The sequence below is a fragment of the Camellia sinensis genome, chromosome 13, assembly GCF_055761805.1.
Source record: "Camellia sinensis isolate YWXY chromosome 13, ASM5576180v1, whole genome shotgun sequence".
Classification (NCBI taxonomy): domain Eukaryota; kingdom Viridiplantae; phylum Streptophyta; class Magnoliopsida; order Ericales; family Theaceae; genus Camellia; species Camellia sinensis.
The window spans coordinates 64,213,656-64,235,460 of NC_138973.1; the positions used below are offsets into that span (position 1 = coordinate 64,213,656).

The 21,805-nt window shown below is 33.2% G+C and overlaps 1 non-coding gene across 1 annotated transcript; it reads right to left on the bottom strand.

The window, feature by feature from the left end:
- Positions 1-19,733: 19,733 nt before the first annotated feature.
- On the bottom strand, positions 19,734-19,806 carry TRNAK-CUU (transfer RNA lysine (anticodon CUU)). Its single transcript has one exon. It is a non-coding gene; the product is annotated as a tRNA-Lys (tRNA).
- Between the last annotated feature and the right edge of the window lie 1,999 nt (positions 19,807-21,805).

A 21,805-nucleotide genomic window follows, 5' to 3' on the forward strand; every position in this document is an offset into this window, starting at 1 on the left:
ATGAGTTCAAACACTGTCAGTTTGAATTTTAACTCAATTTGACAAATGAGTTCAATTCCAGGTTCAAATTCATTTTCCAAATTCAAATGAGTTCAAACTCATTTCACGTACAGTTTGAATTTGAACTCATTTCACTTACACTGTTTGAACTCATTTCACTTACACTGTTTGAACTCATTTTACTTACAGTGAGCTATATACACATTGGCAAGTTGGCAACCAATACTTCAAACCAAGTCCATATAACTCAATGTGCGATTAGCAGATTTCATAAATCCAAGTCAAACTTCATTACGTAAATAGAAGAGTTAAACAACTTTGTTTACAGAACAAAACTAGTTATTATCTTAATATCTAAACCACTGTAAGAATAAAATTTATAATTCAGCATTTAACAGACACATAATTCAGCCATCATTTGACACATCACTTTGCAACTTCCAAAAAACTGAATTCAATTCATTAAGAGATTATGGGTAAGTCAAACCCAACAGAAAATGGAAATAAGAAATTTGTGTATAGTAATAAAGAAATGTCGACCTCAGACAAAACTAGGACTATATGTCTTATCTCAGACAGAAGAACAAGATTTGGTACAGTACTACTAGAAAGTCACCCATATTGAAATAAAAACACATTTATTTGCTAAGAATCACTGCCACTCTCAACATTTTAGATGGCACTTATACCCATGAGCAATTTGGAGTTTAAGGTTTCTACTGAAAGATGCAATATGGTTTAATGATTCTATATTTCTACTGAAAGATGCAATATGGCTTCTTTGAGGCATTCCAAGAAAGATGAAAAATCTCTTACTGGCAACCTCAAGCCTATAATGCTACCCATTACATCTCTAATCGTAACTCAAATTCCTGTGTTTTCAAGAGAACAAACATCATGCTGCTGCTCTAAGAAGAAGTTATACCTCCCCAATAACTCATGGTAAGACTCAAAGACCATTAAACCCACTAGGAAGAAGTTATACCTCCACTGGGAAGAAGCCTATAATGCTACCCATTACATCTCTAAGAAAATGTTGATTTCAGAAATTTCAGAAATTTGATTTCAGAAATTTGATTCAACAAATTTCAATTTCAGAAATTTGATTTTTACACAGATTTTACATAATAATAAAATATGGAATTGAGAATAATAAAATATATGTTAATCAGGGCATCAATCCATATGTTCAGATTTTACACAGATTTTCAATTCCAGAAATTCAATCCATATGTTCAGATTTTACACAGATTTCAGAAATCTGAACAAATCTGTAGAAATTAGGGCATCAACAACATATATATGTTAATTTCAGAAATTTCAACAACATATATATTGCCTCAACTTGGGGATGACAATTTCTGAAATTTCTGAAATTGGCAAAATTAGGGCAAAATCAACATATATATATATATATATATACACCAGATTGAAATAGAGGCAGTCGGGACTCGGGAGGACAGAGTAGGACCTGTCGTCGGGGCGTGAAGGGGAGGAGGGCACTACTAAAAAAAACACTTTGTGCGACCGCCATAAACCGTCGCAAATAATAAAAAAACAGTTGCAAAAAACCTTTTGCGACGGCTCATGCGACAGCAAAGGGGGGTCGCGAATGTGGGGGTGGCAAATACTTTTTGCGACGGCAAAGCAACGGTCACAAATTATTCGCAACTGCCTAAACTACTTATAGCGACTGCTATTTTACCGTCGCAAAAAACAAAGAAAAACACTAACATGATTTTTGGCGACCATCTTGTTACCGTCGCAAAAAAAGAAAAGAAAAGAAAGAAGCATAAAAGTGTAACGTTAAGCACTCTAGGAATAGCAATGACAATAATTCAGACAGTATAATATTGTAATTTAATCAGGCATTCCATTTGAGCCCTAAAATTGGAGCCATATATGAAAGTTATTACAACTAAAAACTTGGGAAAAGTTCTTTTATGAAAAAATTACAATCCAGATAGAAAGCTAGTAAAACAAAATCTACAATGTTGGTGTTCACCACTGTACAAGGTATCGGTCGAGTTCCAATTTGTTACAATGGAGATATATGTTCCTCAAATCCAAGCTTGCACCTGATCAATACACATTATGAAGGGGAATAGATCAAAACACAGAGTATCAAATTTCTAGATATTTCTTTAGATAAAGCCTAGCAGAGCAAAGAAAAGGCAACAATTGCAAAGAAATAATGAAAACATTGCAAAGAAATTATGAAAATCAAAATAGACAGCCAGAACACAACTTTACAATTTCAAACACTATATATATACCTATAAAATGACTACCAATTTTTATCTTGAATGCAAGATTCTTGTGTATGTCATTCTACAGCAATAATATTAACATCAGTATATTTTTTAATCACTAAACGCTAAGCATATTATAATGAACATCTTAAACTGCTAAATTGATCCTCACACACCACGTCTCAAGAAATTCATCTCAGTGAGATCTAATTCATTATTTTTTATATTGCCAAAATATGACAGAACCAAAAGAAAGTTGTTGGACAGAAAAATTTAGTAATATTTAACATTTTGGATCTCTATTACAGTGGAACTCTGATACTAAGTGCGCACAGTGTAACCTGCTCTCTATTCCTTTTCCATTACCTGCTCCTTTGAGACAATCAGTTTCAACTACCATCACTGTTATTCGAGAGTACAAGCCTTATTAATAGAAGAATACATGCGATCCTAGTATCCATTAGAATGGCCCCACAAACCATTCTTTTCTATGTTCCTTGAAATTTTGACAACACCAATGTCATCCCATGTTCCTAATTCCAGTATTCCAACATTTCAAGTATTCTAACATTTCAATCAAGCACTACACATGTAGGAATGAAACTAATTCAAGTTTCCCACAATTCTCTAGGTGACATGGATATTTTGATTTAATAAACTATTCACATGCAGATTAGTTTAAAACAGTGATAAGTCTTAGGCAACCACATACCATGAACCAAGGCTGATCCAGTGTCATTGGGCATCTCAAACTGAAGCTTCATATATCCCTGATTGCTTCTTGTAATTCAGACTCTGGATGAGTAAACGTAAAGACCTATACCAGTACAAAACAAGATATAATTTTCAGGAACCAATATTTTAAGTTCACAAACCACAAATTTGAAAATCCCTATGAAATTGTTATCAAAGGAAAAACTCACAAGTTGGGAGGGTGTAAGCCTTGCAACACGGTGCAGTTTGACAACATAAGCAGTTTCAAAAAAGATTGACAACAACAATCTATCACATGTGGCCAAAGCACAAAAAAGATGTTAGCACATACATCAATTGAAATTAGAGACAGATGACCAGCATGATGGCACTTCTCAAGTGACATAAACCTCTTGCTCTTTGATATTTTCTCCGGAGTGACATACAAAATTTTAAGTTCTCCTTCACCCTTTTCAAGGGCTTTGTATATGAACTTTAGCAGTTGTTAAGGTCAACTTGAATGCAGGGATGCCCAAAGCAGCCAACCCCATCACCTAAAGGAACTGCAGTTGTCAGAAAAGGCTGGTTCATTTGGTACAACGGTTCAAAAAAGCAAATTTAATATAAATCTGAGAGCACCTGATCCTAAATAAGAGAAAGTAAAGGACTGACAACAAGAGCAACTCCATCAAGAAGAATAGCTGGAAGCTGGTAGCAGAGACTTTTCCTTCCACCAGCAACCATAATAACAAAAACATCTCTTCTACTCATAATTGCATTTACAATCTGGTGACAATTGAGCATTATTAGTAAATATGTATACATAATGTAGCTACAGAATTTTAAAACAATCAATACTCGTCAAATGGTCCCAAATATGCAACTAGAGCTGGACATGTAAACCCCGAGAGAGCCATCAATCCAGGACTGGTATATGATATCAGGCCAGATAAGTATATCACTCATCTGTGCACCCTGGGATACACAAAATCAGAAATTTTCGCAATTACTCACAGGAATGTGAGTGGCCATGAGACTTTGCTGGAGAACAAGGGTTTTAGCCTCAATTATCCTTCGATTTTAGTAATGTTCAAGCTCGGGAAGATGAGTAAGGTGATTAAAAGGCAATTGACAAATGTAGAGAGTCCTAATTCCATTTACTCGGTGGAAGTAGTGTAACCTGAAGGAGTCAAAGTAAGAGTTAAACCGCAAAGACTAATATTCAAATATATGAACCAGAACTTGAGTTACAGAGTTTGGATTATTTCAAGGAAGAAAACCACAAACAGAAAAGATTTCTCTATGGAAAATATACACATGCAGATATGCAAGAGAATTAACAATAAGAAAAAATTTCTCTATGGAAAATATATGTTTCTCAAATCCAAGCTTGCACCTGATCCAAGCATGCACTGGGGCCCAAGTTTTGACCCGTTGTTTTTTATACCGATTCCAAATCTATCACTTCATAGTGAAACATTTCAATTCAACAAACCACAAACATCAAATTCAAGATGAGGCAAGCAAAACCTTTCACACTCCTTAATTCTTAGGCAAACTAATCAGCAAGGATGTTAAAAATCCAAATATATATATATATATATATGTATATATGTGTGTGTGTGTGTGTACAACAACATCACATTCTGAAACAATACATCAGCAACCTCAATGAAAATGCGTTTGATCTGAAAAATGCACCATTGTGATTAGAAAATTTTAGTACACAAATTGAGCTAGAAACAATATTCTTTTGAGTAGAAAATTAGCAATGTGATGCTACTGAAAGGTCACTCATTTTGGAAAGAGAGAGAGAGAGAGTTAGTTTTACCAAAAACAATATAGTAGCAACATCAATCCAAAAAACATGTTGTCTGTGCATTGCTCCAAACATGTTCTTGAGCATTTTTGCCTACGTTAGTTAGAAAATGATGGTTACTTGACAACATCAAAACTTGTTCATACACTCCCCTAGGATTGATTCATGAAAGCTCTGACCACTGCATTTGATATTGCACAGGATGTACAAACCTTGAGGGTGTTCTGTAACATTTGTATGTCATTTTCAAATATTGTGGCTTCCACTTTTGATTGCTATACTTTATAAAATTAATTAGTAGCATTTTAAAGTGCTACAAGGAATAAATTAAACACATGATTTGCTTCGTAATATCGAAGCAATTGGAGAGAGATTATTAACTGGACACTAAAAAGATAATAAAGGAAAATGATGGGAATAAAACATTTCAATGTTATAAGTAGAATAAATATTATCAGTTACCATTAATTTAATCAGTTACCATTTCAATGTTAATCAATGAGCATAAGTCATAGGAAAACACACAGAGGTATATATATAAAGAGAGAAACACATGTTAATGCTAATTTTTGAAATGGAGACAATTTATAATCATGAAAATTTATAAGACTGAGACTGATAGAGACTTGTTTGGTTTCATACCATCTAAGTATTAAGCACCATATCCATTACTCTCATCCTGGCTCTTATTAGTTCCTCAGATGTTCAAAATCCAACCAAGCCACCTTAGTATACAGAAGGGTAAGATGAAATGTGGGACTAAATGTACAAACCTTGAACTCTTTTTTTTATTCTTTGGTTCATGGAAGGCTTCCACCATGAGTTTTGGCCCCACTCATCTGACTCCTTCAAAAGAATGACAACAGATGTAAGTTGTTTAGGTAAACAGAATAAATAAAATAAAATTCATCAAAGATGAAAGTTTCAATAAAAATTAATATTCCTATGTCTATGGATATAAATGTGAGCTACCTTATAATTTTTGAAATTTCTTAGCTCATTAACAAGTATAACTGTCACTAGAGAACCAAAAAAAAAAAAAAACATGAAAATTACTAAACATATTAACAAAGTCTAGCAAAAAAAATTCTAACCTGTAGAATGGATCACTCTGTCATTACAATCTGTTCAACAGCCATGGCAGACAACCTATTCCAATTGTGTATTTTCTGGCCCATGGATGATTTTAAACAACAAAGTGTGACAAGGATTAGCTGTAAGGCCCATTACTTATAAAAATTAAAGAGCTACATTTTGAATATTTCTTCTAATGAGATGAGAATATCAACAAAAAAACCTTTTGTTGTAATGCTTGTATAAAGGCCTCAAAGGCATCACCACTAGCAATAGCCACAAAGTTTTACGATGATTTTCTCAAACCAACTAATCAACCAATAAACAAGAAAAACATCAAAAAAAGAACAAAAAATTAGAACAATTCGAGCAATTTATGGATATAAGAACCAAAACAGAGGTAAAAAACAAAGAAGCAAAAACAGAATCGAGGACAGATTTGCATTGCGATGTTGAATTCATATACATATGTATATAAGCATTCATGTAATTATGCATTGATAGGACACTATGTACACAATGAAGCTCAAAGATAGTCTTTGTGTGTGTTTGCGCGCGCATAATGTAGGTAAATTTTGAGGTAGATGAAACGCATGAGAGGTGAGCTTACTCTGCTGCATTTGAGTGCTTCGAGAGAACTTTTCTATGGCAGAGTTAGGGTTTCTCTGCAACGAATCGCGCAAATTGCAGAGAGAGAGTAGACAACATGTACGCAGATACAAAGAGAGATTGAGAGATCGAGAAAGGGTGAGAGATTGAGAGATCGAGATAGAGAGATTGAGAGATCAATCGATTGAGATCAAGAGAGATAGAGAGATTCATATCGGTGAGCGAGAGCGAGAGCGAGAGAGAGAGGTTGAGCGAGCCAAGCTAGGGCAAAAGCAAACAAATAAAGAAAATAGGAAAAATAAAGGTTAAATATAAATTGGAGCTTTTTTTTTTCTTTTGCAACGGCCAAACAAGCAGTCGCAAAAAAATAGTCGCAAAAAGCCAATTTTCTAGTAGTGGGGAGTCCGTCAAATGAGATGGAAAGGGAGGGAGAGAGAGAGTGCGTCAGGCGTCAGGCGTTGCAGTCAAGGACGTCGGAGTGAAAGGGAGGAGCTGAAGGAGTTGGCCTTCGGAGTTGTGAGTTGGAGCTGTCTGTCGAGTGAGGGGGAGCTGTCCGTCGAGTTCAGGAGTCGTTATGCCTCTCGATCGCCATTGTCATTGAGCTATATTTTCCCGTTCAAAAATGTTTTTGAATTCTGAAAGAGGAGGGGCGTCAGCTTTGTATGTCACGTGACCCATCACGTGCAGTCCAGCTCAGAGGGGGTCGAGGGGGTCTTATTGTGAGGGGGTCGGAAACATTTTTCTAAAAATAATCAAAAAATCAATTAACATACCAAACCATCTCTTCAGTAGTCAAAATGCATTGGATTGGGGGCATGGACTTCAAGGTCTCTATGTATTGGAATTCGTTTCCAAATTCAAAAAAACATAAAAAAATAAAAAAATAAAAAAATAAGAAACGAAGCCATTACCCCCAACAAGACCTAAATGTTTGCAAATAGCTTCGAGTTTTATTTTTTCGCATGTTAAAATTATGGCATTTATTTATAAATTTCTTTTTATCTAATTATATTTATTTACTTCAAATTATTTTTTTATATTTTAACAAATTTTATTGGTGATATAATTACTAAAATACTCTTAATAATAATATGGTAAAGAGAATATTAATATTCACATTGATAATGTAAATATTTCATTATGTAAACATTCACACTATTAACATGAGTATTTATATTACCAAATTTATTTAATGTGAATGTTCACATCACCAATTTGCGAAGGGTTCAAAAAATATTTGTAAAGATAAAATTGTCTATAAAATACATTAAATATAAAAATTAAGATTTTATGGATCAGATGTTCAAAATATCTTATAGACTAAGCCATGGTTTGGCTAACATTTTAGAGATAAATAATCACAAAAGGACAAAATAAACTATATAAGCTAATAAGATAAAATAGTACTTTTTACCCATAATCATTACATTTTTTTCTCACAAAAATCAAAAATGCCCCCAAACAAAAATCAAACGAGGCTAAAAAAGTTAGGCTAAAAAAGTCTCAACACAAAAAAATTAGCTAAAAAAGTCAATACCAAACAAACCCTAATCATGATACAAGTATGAAGATTTTCTAATAATTTTTCCTTAAAAATAAGACTATTTATATCACCGAAATAGTTTATTAAAACTTTTTATTTTTTACTAGCATATCATCCGTGTTATGCACGGGTTAAAAAAATAGTTTAAAATTAAATAATAATATAAAGTTTATTTAAAATGTATAGAAAAATAATTTAAAATAAATTAAATTTTAACCATTTCATTCGAGTATATATATATATATATATATATTACAGTTGTTATATCATTAATTGTATATTTCAAATTCTTAATAAGAAATAAAAATAGATATCATAATCTAGTTGATAAAAATAGAAAAAATACAATAATTTACAAAAATTATATTTATGATAAAATAAAAATACACGTCTTCCTATAATTTTTTCAATTTTGTTTTATTTTATATTAAAATTTGTCCAATTATATATAGCTAAAAATTTCATTCATATTTTCTATTTCAATATTTTTTAATTACAAATAAATAATTTTTATTTGTACTCTTTTATTAAATCTCAAATTAGATGCAATTTATATATGGTTAATTTTTTTTTATTATTATTCTCCATTTACAAATTCTTAAATTAGAAAAAAAAATAATTATATAAACCAATAGTTTTATACCTTGTATATCTTATGCAAATTCTTTTATTTAAATATATATAGAAGGTTTAGATATGGATAAAATATACAATTAAAAACACATATATTTTTAAACATGACACGTGTATTTTTTAATGAATAATGTTTGAGAGCTCGAATTTGGCCTCCCTAATCCCCCTAATCCCCAAAACGACGTCGTTTTGGGGATTTTTTTTTTTTTTTTTCTTTTTTCTTCTTCCATGTTCGACTCTGCAACAGCTCGGAGGGAGAGGGAGAGAAAGAGAGAAGAAGAGGGAAAGAGAGAAGAGATCGTCGCCCAGCACGTCGCCGCCGATCGCCCAGCCCGTCGCCGCCGTCGCCCAGCTCCAATCGTCGTAGCAGCTCCGCCGTCGCCTTCGGCCCCGCCTCCGCCTCCTCCCACTATTATGGCCCCCTCCAGTCCACTCCTCCTCCTCCTCCTCCTCCCTTCTCTTCTCCTTCTCTGCTTCTGGAAAAAAAAAATCAAGATTAGGGGGATTCGGGGGAGCTCGTTTTCGAGCTCCCTAGCACGGTCGTTTTTTAATTTATGTTTTAAAAAAACAATTATATAAACCAATAATTTTATACCATATATATCCTATCCTAGATTTTTTATTTAAATATATATATATATATATATATATATATATAAGGCTTAGATATAGTTAAAATATACCGTTAAAAATACATGTGTTTTTAAACATGACACATGTACTTTTTGACGTGACATAAAAATTTGCATTACGCATGTATTTTTTTAATTTATGTTTCCATGTGTCATGCGAAATTTTTATTTTAATTAATAAAGGTCCTATAAATATTTCATCACTAAAAAATTCTTGATTTTTTAAACAACACATGTATTGTTTAGTTTTCAAAAGTAAAAATATAAATTTTTGACGTAAATATTTTTTAAATTTGAAATTACATAAGACTAAAATTATAGATAAAATTTTCTTTCAAATATTTTTAATTTTCAAATTAGATATGAGTTAGATATGGCTTTTTTATTATTTTTTTTATTTTCTATTTTAAGATTTTTAAATTTCAAACCATAGATATGATTGGATAAACTAATATTTCCGTGTTATTTTCTTAAGGTTCACAATTTTTTTAAAAATTAATAAATTTAAATTAATGCTTTGGAACTAATAAAAAAAAAACCCTTTACTTAATATATAGTATAAATATAGATAGATTAGTCAATCCTATATAAAAGCTTCGTTTGGCAAGGAGGTTTGGGACTAATTTAGTCATAAAAGACAAAATAAGCTATTTTAGTCACAACAAACAAAATGTCACATTCAATCCATAATCATTACACTCTTCTCTCACAAAAAAAGTCAAAAAGCCAAAAAGCCATTCCCAAACCAAGCTTTTTAGCCCAGGCTAAAAAAGCCAAAAAAATCAAAAAGCAAAAAGCCAACCCACTTTCCAAACGGAGGCAAAGTAGGTTTAATTTCATACAATAAATTTTTTTTCTTTATATCAAATAAACTTGGCGGGGTTTGGGAAGAGTTTTTTTTTTTTTTTTTTTTTTGCTAAAAGACAAAATAGGTTAAAAAACCAAAAATAAATAAATTCAGACAAAATATCACATCAAACTCATAATCATTTCATTTTTTCTCTCACAAACATCACATCTATCTAACTACAAAAAAATCCAACTATCTTCCCAAACACAAAAAAAAATTCCTCCAAAAATAATCAAAAACTAAAATAACAACTTCCTAAACACCCACTTAATGAATATAAGATATGGTATCTCTAACTATGTCAGGATTTTAAAAAATTTCATCCCTTGCACCACATTTTTTTTTTAATGAAATTTGAGATTTTAAGTGTTATATTTTATATATTTTAAATGATAAATATTTGGAGAGATAATTAACTTAAAATAATTTTAAATTATGTGTCAATTTTAAATGTAAATTAATAGATTACTTTTCATATTTAGTAGCCCTCAAATTTAAACTTTGAAATAAATTAGTATACTTTCCACTTGAAAATCATAAATTAAGGAATAATAATTTTTTTCTTCTTTTTTTGTGTGACTTAAATGAGGCTAGTCAATAAAAGATTTTTTTAATTATTTAAAATTAAAAAATTAAAAATTTTAGAATGAGAGTTAGAAACTTTTAAAAAGTTTTCGATTAAAAACTAGGAATGACAACGGGGCGGGGCTGGAGACCACCCTCCCCGTCCCCGATCCCCGATAGTGAGAAATTCCCCGCCCCCGCCCCCGATCCCCGACGGGGACCCTATCGGCCCCCCACCCCCGCCCCTGATCAAGGTTCGGGTTTCCCCGACCCCGAAAATCCCCGACCTGTTCAAAAAATATTCAATGAATCTGTTGTATACATAAACATATATATACTCAAAAATCTATATATATATAAATATGAATCTATTGTATTGAATATGAATATATATACTCAAAAATCTGTTATATATGAATATATATTCTTAAATCTATATATCTATATATATATTCTTAAATCTGTTGTATATGAATATATATACTCAAAAATTAAAAAACCTGTGTATGGAATAGATTCATATATACATATATATATATACAATACAACAGATTCATATATATGTATGAATTCGTCGAAGTGGGTTACAGATATCTTAATACATACCCTATTCTTGTCAATTTTATCACAGACCTAGTATACATACATACCCTATCTTTAAACCCCAAAGTCTGACTCTGCCTAAACCGAAGGACTTACACAAGACTGGGAAGAAGTGGGTGACTTAAACTAGATGGGTAAAACAGACTGATCTTGTGGGTGATTAAGATGAACGGAAAACAGGATTAATTAAACAAACAAGGAAAACGATTGATCAGAAGTAGCTAAACAGTTAGAAATAGGGTATGTATTAAGATATTAATTTACCTGATCAATGGGTTACTGTCAATGAAAATTACAAACATAATCAACAACAATCTTCAATCCAAGACATTCAACATATCCAGCAAAACAATGATGGATCCGTTAACATTAAATTCAATCGAAGTCAATCTTCTCGACATAGTACATCTAGTGTCCCTTCAGAAATATCCACTGACGATGAAATATTTAACACTCCGCTATTTAGAAAAAATAGTCAAATCCATCTTGGTCCAACTAATCCAACTTCTAAAAATAAATTAAAAGGAATTGATAATTCCACAACTTCTCAAATCAGTAAACCTGTTTATACTACTACCTCACATTTCCCTGAAGAAGAAATAGCTTCAAATAATTCCCCAACTCAAACTAACTTCGACGAATTTATACCACATGTTAATCCTCAACTAATGACAATCAAAAAAGATTTTACTCCTGATTTAAATAAATTACTTATTGAATTCCGATCCAAAGAAAATAAAACTAAACGACATGCTTATAGTGCTAAATATAATTCTGTTCAACAATCCAGAATAACTAGAGAATGGTATAATTTTATGGTTCAATATGGTTTTGAATTATCTTTCTTTGATTATATGGATCAATATTACAAAAAGGTTAATACAATCACAAAACATAAATGGAAAACTTCTCCAAATACTTCTGTTAGTTCTAATCATCCTCCATTAGAAAATATAATTATTGATCACCAAGGTTCTGAAGTTCCAGCCTCTCCTTTTAAGTTACCTGGTACTGATCCTGAAATCAAAAAAGTTATTGAACAAAATAATTATACTAATCAATGTCTAAAAACAATTGGTAAACAATTAGATAAATTAGAAACTAATTTAGATGACCAATCTGCCAAATCAACTAAATCTCTAGATCAACCATTACTTAATCTGCCTAGCCATCGTTCTAAACGAACTAGCCTAGTTACTAATGATCAATCTACTGTCAAAGCTATTGAACAGTTATTTACTAAATTAACTCCTAATGATACTTCTACATCTAAAGATAAAGGTCTTACTGTTTTGAACCAACAACCCATTACTAATACTGTATCTGATCAATCTGAACCTGACACTACTGATAATGAAATAAATCAATTAGCTCAACAATTTCAATCTTCTACTCTTAATAAAATTCATTATCCCAAATTTAATCCTCAAACTACCAAAAACTGGTATTCTAAACCAACTCCTGTCGACCTCCAATTTGAAGACACTAATATTAGTAATCAATTTTCTGTTTCTGCTAAAAGATTATACGAATGGAATATTGATGGTCTCAGTGAAGATCAAATCCTTCAAAAATTAAATCATCTATCTATGGTCGCCAATAGTTATCTCAATAATTATCCTCAATACTCTCAACCTGAAATTGTTTCCTTACTTACCTCTGGTTTTACTGGTATGCTCAAATCTTGGTGGGAAAAATATCTCACTGAAACAGAGCGTGACTCTGTTATTTATGCCAATCAAACTGATGACAATGGTCTCCCTATTTTTGATGAATCTATAGGATGTTGCCACCCTGATGGCATTAATCAATTAATATATACAATAGTTCGCCATTTTATTGGAACACCTACAACTATTTATTCTCGCATCCATGATCAATTAAGTAATCTCAACTGTCCAACCTTAAGTGATTTTAGATGGTATAAAGATGTATTTACCTCTCGAGTCATGTTAAGAGAAGACTGTACTAAATCATTTTGGAAAGAAAAATTTATTAATGGATTACCTAGCTTATTTGCCCATAGAATTAGAGATGTTGGTGTTATTGAATATGATAATCTCACGTATGGTGATATAATTAGTACTATTCAAAAAGAAGGTTTAAAAATGTGTATTGACCTCAAACTTACTCAAAAAGCTAATAAAGATAAACATAAAGCTAAGTATGAATTAGGCAATTTCTGTGAACAATACGGTTTACCTCCCGTTGCACCCTCTCGAAGGAAATCACACAAATACTCCAAACATAAATCCTCATACAAACATTCCAATAAATATAAATATAAGAAGAATTATTCACCTTCCAAATCCAATGATAAATTTTATACCAAACCTAAAAAAACATATTACAAATCCAAATCTCATCCAAAATCTAAATCAACAAAAGATGTTACCTGTTATAATTGTGGTCAAAAAGGACATTATTCAAATAAGTGTAAAGACAAACAAAAATTAAAAGATAAAGTAAATCAACTTCAAATTGATGATAACTCCAAAAATCAATTATATGAAATCTTTCAATTAAATCACTCCCTTAGTAGTTCCTCTTCTGATCATCCTACTACTTCCTCTGATTCCCCATCACCCAGTGATGATTCTGATAATGATATTAAAATAGGTTGTAACGATGTTTGTTGTAAACTAGTTAAACAAATTACTGTCCTTACCAAAAATACTCAAGAAGAATCTGCTCTAATCGATCTAATTAGTAAGTTAGATGATCCCAAGTTAAAACAGAATTATACTGATAAATTAAAATCCCTATTAATCCATTCAGATTCCAAACCTAAATTTGATAAACCTATAATTAGTCTATCCAAAACTTTAGAAAGATTTAAAAATAAACAAAAAGAAGTCACATTACAAGATTTACAACAAGAAATTAATCAGATTAAACAAACAATCAAAGAATTACAACATAAAGATAAAAAATTAGAAGATGAAATTATTACTTTAAAACTTGATAAAAGTTTAGGCAATTTCCAAACCAATGAACATGAGTCCCCACATGAATCTGAACATGATTCTGATCATAATCAGGAAAATTTAATATTTGATAATCAATCACACCAATCTCAATCCAATAATCCTGAAGAAAAACGATTAAGTCTAATCAACAAACTTTACATTCAAAAATGGTATTCTAAAATCAAAATAATTGTAAATGATTTTGAATTAGAATTAATTGCCTTAATTGATACTGGTGCTGATTTAAATTGTATCCAAGAAGGATTACTTCCTACTACATATTATGAAAAATGTCAAGAAAAATTAACTTCTGCTAATGGTACCAAAATGCATATCAAATATAAATTACCAAAGGTACATGTTTGCCAGGATAATGTATGTTTTAAAACCTCTTTTGTTTTAGTCACTAATATGACTGATAAAATTATTTTGGGTTCCCCATTTATTTATTTATTGTATCCCTTTACTACATCTAGTACAGGAATAACTACACATGTTTTAGGACAACCTGTCACGTTCAAATTTTTATCTCCTCCTGAACTATTACACTTAAACCAATTAAAAGACTGTTCCATTTCTCACCAAATCAGTCGCCTGACTCGACATTTAAAATTTCTTAAAGACGAAATAAATCATAAACGTATTGACCAACAATTGACTGATCCAATTCTTATTTCTCAAATCCATGATTTTCAATTAAAACTTGAATCAACTGTTTGTTCTACTTTACCTACTGCTTTCTGGCATAGGAAAAAACATGTTGTTACCCTACCATATATTAAAAATTTTCATGAATCACAAATTCCTACTAAATCTCGACCTATTCAAATGAATCATGAATTACTTGAACTATGCAAAAAAGAAATTAATGAATTATTAAGAAATCGCATCATTAGCCCAAGTAAATCACCTTGGTCCTGTCCTGCTTTTTATGTTAATAAGAATGCTGAATTAGAACGCGGTGTCCCTCGGCTAGTTATCAATTACAAACCATTAAATGTTGTTCTTGAATGGATTAGATATCCTATTCCTAATAAAAAAGATTTAATTAAACGACTTAGTCAAGCTGTTATTTTTAGTAAATTCGATTTAAAAAGTGGTTTTTGGCAAATCCAAATTCATCCTAAGGATCGATATAAAACTGCATTCAACACACCCTTTGGCCAATATGAATGGAATGTAATGCCATTTGGTTTAAAAAATGCTCCTAGTGAATTTCAACATATCATGAATGACATATTTAACCCATTTAGTCATTTTTCCATTGTTTACATTGATGACATCTTAATTTTTTCAAAATCCATTAGTGAACATTGGAAACATTTAACTGCATTCTTTTACACAATTAAAAGTCATGGTCTTGTTATTTCTGCTCCTAAAATTAAATTATTTCAAACTAAAGTTCGCTTTTTAGGTTATAATATTCATCATAATACTATTCTACCTATTAGTCGCTCTATTGAATTTGCATCCAAATTTCCTGATGAAATTCTTGATAAAACTCAATTACAACGGTTCTTAGGATCCCTCAATTATATTGCTGAATTTTATAAAGACCTTAGGAAAACTTGTCAACCTCTCTTTGATAGGTTAAAGGATAATCCTCCTCCTTGGTCTTCTGTTCATACTGCTATTGTTAAACAGGTCAAACAATATGTTAAGTCCCTTCCTTGTCTTGGTATTCCCACTGAAAATTCATTCAAAATTATTCAAACTGATGCCTCTGATATTGGTTATGGTGGCATTCTTCTTCAGCAACTTACTCCTCACTCATCTGAACAAATTGTTCGTTATCATTCTGGTGTCTGGAATAAAGCACAATTCAATTATAGTACTATTAAAAAAGAAATTTTATCTACTGTTTTATGTATTCAAAAATTTCAAGACGATATTTTAAATCAAAAATTCTTACTTCGCGTTGACTGCAAATCTGCTAAATTTATTTTAGAAAAAGATGTTGAAAATCTTGCTAGTAAACAGATTTTTGCCCGTTGGCAAGCTATTTTAAGTATTTTTGATTTTGATATTACCTATATACCTGGTTGTCAAAATTCCCTCCCTGATTTTCTTACCCGGGAATTTTTACAGGGGGGTAAGGGATGACTGCACCATTTACTGCTTACCATAAATCCCGAATTACCTATTTCAAAACTCTCATTAAACAACTTACCCATCGCATTCGCCGCCTCAAATCAGCTAGACCCACTACCAAAAGAGCCCAATACATCAATTACCACCAACTTCTAGCTCGCCGCAATTTACTTGCTCACAACTACAATTGTTTACATCGTCATCAAGATTATCTAGATCTTCTTTCTGGTTGCTAATTACTATTTATTATTTCACAGATGTCTCGTCCAAGGCCTCCTTCCAAGGCTTTGGCCTCCTCTTCCACTAAACCAAATCAACTCTTTGTCCCTCCTCCTTTGGAGTCAGTTACCCCCTCTTATTCACTTGATCTCATTAACCGTTACCAAACCCTTGGTACTATTCAACGTCCTGATTATTCATCTACATTGGTCTCTGATCCTTTTGTATCTAGCCAATCGGTTTCAGTTACTCCATTCCCAGTTAACCCTATTAAAGCATCTCGGTCTGAATATACCAATTCACATGTTACCAACCTGTTCTATAAAGAACCCAGTCACCCAAGAAATCAAACCATCAATGACATTGCTAAATTCCATTTTGGCTCTGGATGCCATTTCACTCTTTCCCATCCAGAAAAAACCCTAGCCTATTACAAGGATATTTTAATCAACCATCATTCCATCTTAATCAAGCCAATTCAGGACAGCACCTATGCCTATAAGGTCCTATACCATTCACTTTATATTCACAACATTGTTTCCATGGCTGAATGGGGTAATCCTAATCAGCTTCGTGATCTACCTGGCCATTCTATTCCATATAATTATCATGATTACGTTGATGCTTGGTTCAAGATTTTCTTGTACCAAAATGAAACTTTTAGTCATTCCTGGTTCATCTCATTTGATCAAAAATTCAAATCTGAGTTACCAACTTGGTTTCTGAGATGGTGGTCTCACTATGGCGCCATTTCAGCTATCCTTCCTGATGATCTCAAACATATAATTCATTATTTCAACTCTGTGTACCCATTTTCTACTCACCAGAAGCAATTTCCCTTATTACTCATATTCATTGCCAAATACAAGATTCCATGGATATTCAAATGGCATTATGGGATTGATGATAATATCATCATCCGCCAACACACAGTTAAATGGTGGGTTAAGTTCAATGTTCCCAGAATTCTTGAGATTGTTCAAGAAGAATTTCCACCTGATCAATGTGCTCCAACTCCTGCTCATGCTCAAGCCCAGCAGAACCCAACTGCTGCATTTACTCAAGGAAGTCAGCCCAGTCTTCCTCCAGTCAATCTTGGAAGCCCCTCATCTAGTGGCTCCAAGCCCAAATCATCCAAATCAAAGCCCAAAGCCATTGCTGCTCAGCCAGTTCAACCAAAGCCCAAATCAAAATCCAAAGTCAAATCAAAGCCCATTCCACCTCCTGTTCAGCTCAAAGGCAAAGGAAAAGCCCAATCATCCAAAGAAGACATGATCCAGTTAGCCCATCAACTGTTGAATCAAGCTAAAGCTCAATCCACCGATTCAGACAGTTCAGACGGTTCAACCCAGATCCATTCCTCTGAAGAATCAACTAATCAATATTCAGGACCCGAGTTTCAGGATGCTCAGGATCCATTTATTTAATCCACATTGGATTCTATATAGATACAAATTAGCTTCAATCAATACTCTTTTGAGAAAAGCTGCCAATTTGTATTTATATTGATTCCTTTATTCACATGTTCCACCAAAAGTGATGAATAGTAAAAATTACTGTTCACTTTTACTGTTTCACTTTTACTGTTCACTATCACTATTCACCCAGTCAACTTTTGTTTAAAGCTGCTCAACTATTCAATCAATCAACCGAAAGCAACCGACAGCATCTACTTTTCACATGCTCGGCCAGCTGCTTTCAGACGTCACATGTTTACTGTTTTACTTTTTATTTCTTTATATTGTAATCAATTATAAGCATTCAGGCATTCTTCAATTTTCTTCTCCATTTTTGTTGTAAGAAAAACCAGAGTGTTTTGAGAGCCTTACAAGTTTCCCCGTTGTACCCAATTAAAGATCCTTGCAGTTGCTACAATTGTAATTGTAAGTTATTTTCTGTATTTGAATAAAAATGTTTTAATTAAATGTTTTATTTATGTGCAATCCAGTTATCTTATTTTGATTTCATCTTCCTTCATTCCGCCTTTTTGGTATCAGAGCTAGAAGTTGGTGGTAATTGATGTATTGGGCTCTTTTGGTAGTGGGTCTAGCTGATTTGAGGCGGCGAATGCGATGGGTAAGTTGTTTAATGAGAGTTTTGAAATAGGTAATTCGGGATTTATGGTAAGCAGTAAATGGTGTATATATGTATATATGAATCTTTATATATATATATATATATATGAATCTATCATCATCATCAACAGCAACTTAAAAAAAAAAATCTGAAATGGCAACGGAGGCAGTGGTGGTGGAGGATCTATCATCATCTATCATCATCCACTTAAAAAAATAAAAAAAAAATCTGCAGATCTGTTCGTCGAGCTGCAGCAGATGATCGGCGGTGTTGCGAAGAGGAAGCGAAGAGGCGGTGTTGCCATGGCGACGGAGGCGGTGGTAGTGGAGGATCGGCGACGGATCTGTTCAGATCTGTTTCGATCTGATCTAGATGATGAGGAGAGAGAGAGGGAAAGGAAAGGAAAGGGAGGGAGAGAGATGAGACTGAGATTTGAGTCATTGAGTGAGGGAGAGAGAGATGAGGGCCACGGTGAGAGAGAGACACACAGAGGAAGTGAAATGGGAAAATAAGTTTGGTTTATATATATATATAGGAGGGGTAAAAGGGTATTTTCACTTCGGGGATAATTCAGGGACGGGGCCGGGGACGGGGCTTGAACACTAATCACCGTCCCCGGCCCGAAACAGATCGGGGATTGATTTTCAAATATCGTCCCCTCCTCGTCGGGGGTATTTTTCGGGGAAAAACCGCTTAAATCGGGATCGGGGATCCCCGTCGGACCGGTTTCAAATTGCCATCCCTATTAAAAACTCTCTTTAATTTATATAATATATAAATGTGGATTCGTGTGCAGTGATGAAATAAAATTATCATTTGTCTAAAAATAGAAAAGAGATGCCATATACCACCTAGTTTTTGTCACTCATATGGTAAAATGTTATTTGATTTCATTAATTCGTCAATAATTTTAATTAAATAAGAAAATCAATCATAAATATGCATGTCAATAGTGATAAAATGGTACTAATAAAAATCTAGTGACACATGCCATAAAATGCCATTTCACAAATAACTAAGCCAATCAATCATAAATATCCAGATAAATAGTGATAAAAATTAAAAACCAGTGATATGGCATGGTGACAGAGAATCAGAACCAAAAACGCCCACCGTGGGGCTCGAACCCACGACCACAAGGTTAAGAGCCTTGCGCTCTACCAACTGAGCTAGACGGGCTTCACGCTTATTTTTCCGCATTTACCATTCTATATCTTTCACTTTTTCTGTGATGTCCAGACTGAATAATATGCACGACCGACCACCCTTTTGACATACAAAGTGAAAATGAACCATTATGGTTTGGTATTAGTATTACAATTTTATTATTACTTTTTTTAACAATTGAAAATACACATATATCTATAGGGAAAGAAAAATTGAAAAGCGGTGGAGACATGTGGCTTAAATAGAAATTAAAAATATATATATATATGTGAAGAATAGAAAGTCGCAAAGTGATAGAGACACGTAAACTAAATAAAAACTAAAGAATCCTTCATATACATTAATCCTGTCGTTGGTGAGATTTGAATCCCTATATCCTCATATGATAATTGGAGTAATACCATTGAGCTAGAAGCCCTTAGCAACACAAGTGTTACATTATAAGACTAGACTTCACAATTTATTTTTTTTATTTTTTTTCCACACTACCTAAGAAAAGCCAATAAAATGAGTCCAAATCCTCTCTCAAATTTCCTTGCAAGGCTACCAAAACGACATCGTTTTAGCAATTTTTTTTTTCTCTATCGTTTTTCTACAACATTTTCGAGGAAGACTGACATGGCTAATGAAGCAAAGGCCAATGGCAATCATCAGAAACTTCACGGAGGCAATCAACGTTGCCGCGAAGATCAAGTCTAGGCCCTAAATCCAGATGGATTCGTTGTCTTTGGGAAAAAAGAGAGAACCAAAGAAAGTGCTGACGTTTGTGTAATATAAACACAGAAGTCCCATAAATTCAAAGTTCTTAACAAAAAAGGTTCCAAATCAACACTTTCAATATGAAGCAGATAAATAAGATGAAATTAAACCACACATCTATTTGCAAAGATACTACAGATCATGATCATTATATATATAGAGAACTCAACAAATTCATTGGTCACAGAGCCCTGATCTTTTTAAGAAAAATCAAACCCACTCCAGTGACCCTCTTCTTCCTCCTTTCTCTCTCTAAAACTACCCCACTCCGGCGACCCTCACCAATGTGACCTCCCACAACTACAACCCTCATAGCCGGCGCCCTAACAATCGATGGTGACTTGAGAGAGAAGACCACACCCATCAAGAAGAAAAAAAAATTGAAAACAAAAAGGAGAGAGAGAACACAACCATCTCCAGCTAAACAAAAAACAGAGAGAAAGAGAGATAACACCCATCGGAGTTCTTCTCCTCTCTTTTTTTTCCAAAACCCTAACCCTGGATCCACCTAGATCACAGTGTCCCATTCGGCCGGCGAAGCCATCTCCAGCGCCCTCTGTTTCTCCTCCTCCTCCTCCTCCCCCCCTCTCTGCTCCTCTTCCTTCTCTCTATCTCTCTTACTGTCACCCCGCCTCTTTCTCTTGCTATCGCCTCACCGCACCTCTCTATTTGTTAGGGTTTGGTCTCTCAAACATTTGAGAGAGAAAAGAGGGAGAAGGGAAAAAAAAAAAAAAAGGGCCAAAACGACGTTGGTTTGACACCACCATTGAAAGCCCCGCAGAAAAACCCAACAAAGGATCTGCTCTCAATAAAATGCACCAAATAGGCTTTTAAGTTTTAGAAGGTTAGCTCACTCTCACTCTCTCTCTCATCAATGGGGAAACGTAAATTGCAGTCTAGAAAGATTAGCCAATTGCCACACCAAATTATTTTTAAAAATCAGGTATTCTGCGATGCAATGTACCTGTTGGATATTGCACCCAACATGAAGCTTTCCCCAATATTTCTGTAACCATCAATTAAGAAATGAAAAACCTGATAATCTGCATCTACAAGAACAATTCAAGTTTATCAATGGTTAAGATCCGCCACCACTTTAATCACTATATTAGAACCATAAATGGTAAATAAATTGGTTTGACGTTTGCAACCTGGATTAGATTAGAACTATATTTAGCTCCACAAAAGATTAGTACCACATACATTGGATCCACAAGAAATGCAGTTATAATACTACTGGCCTTTAAAGTGG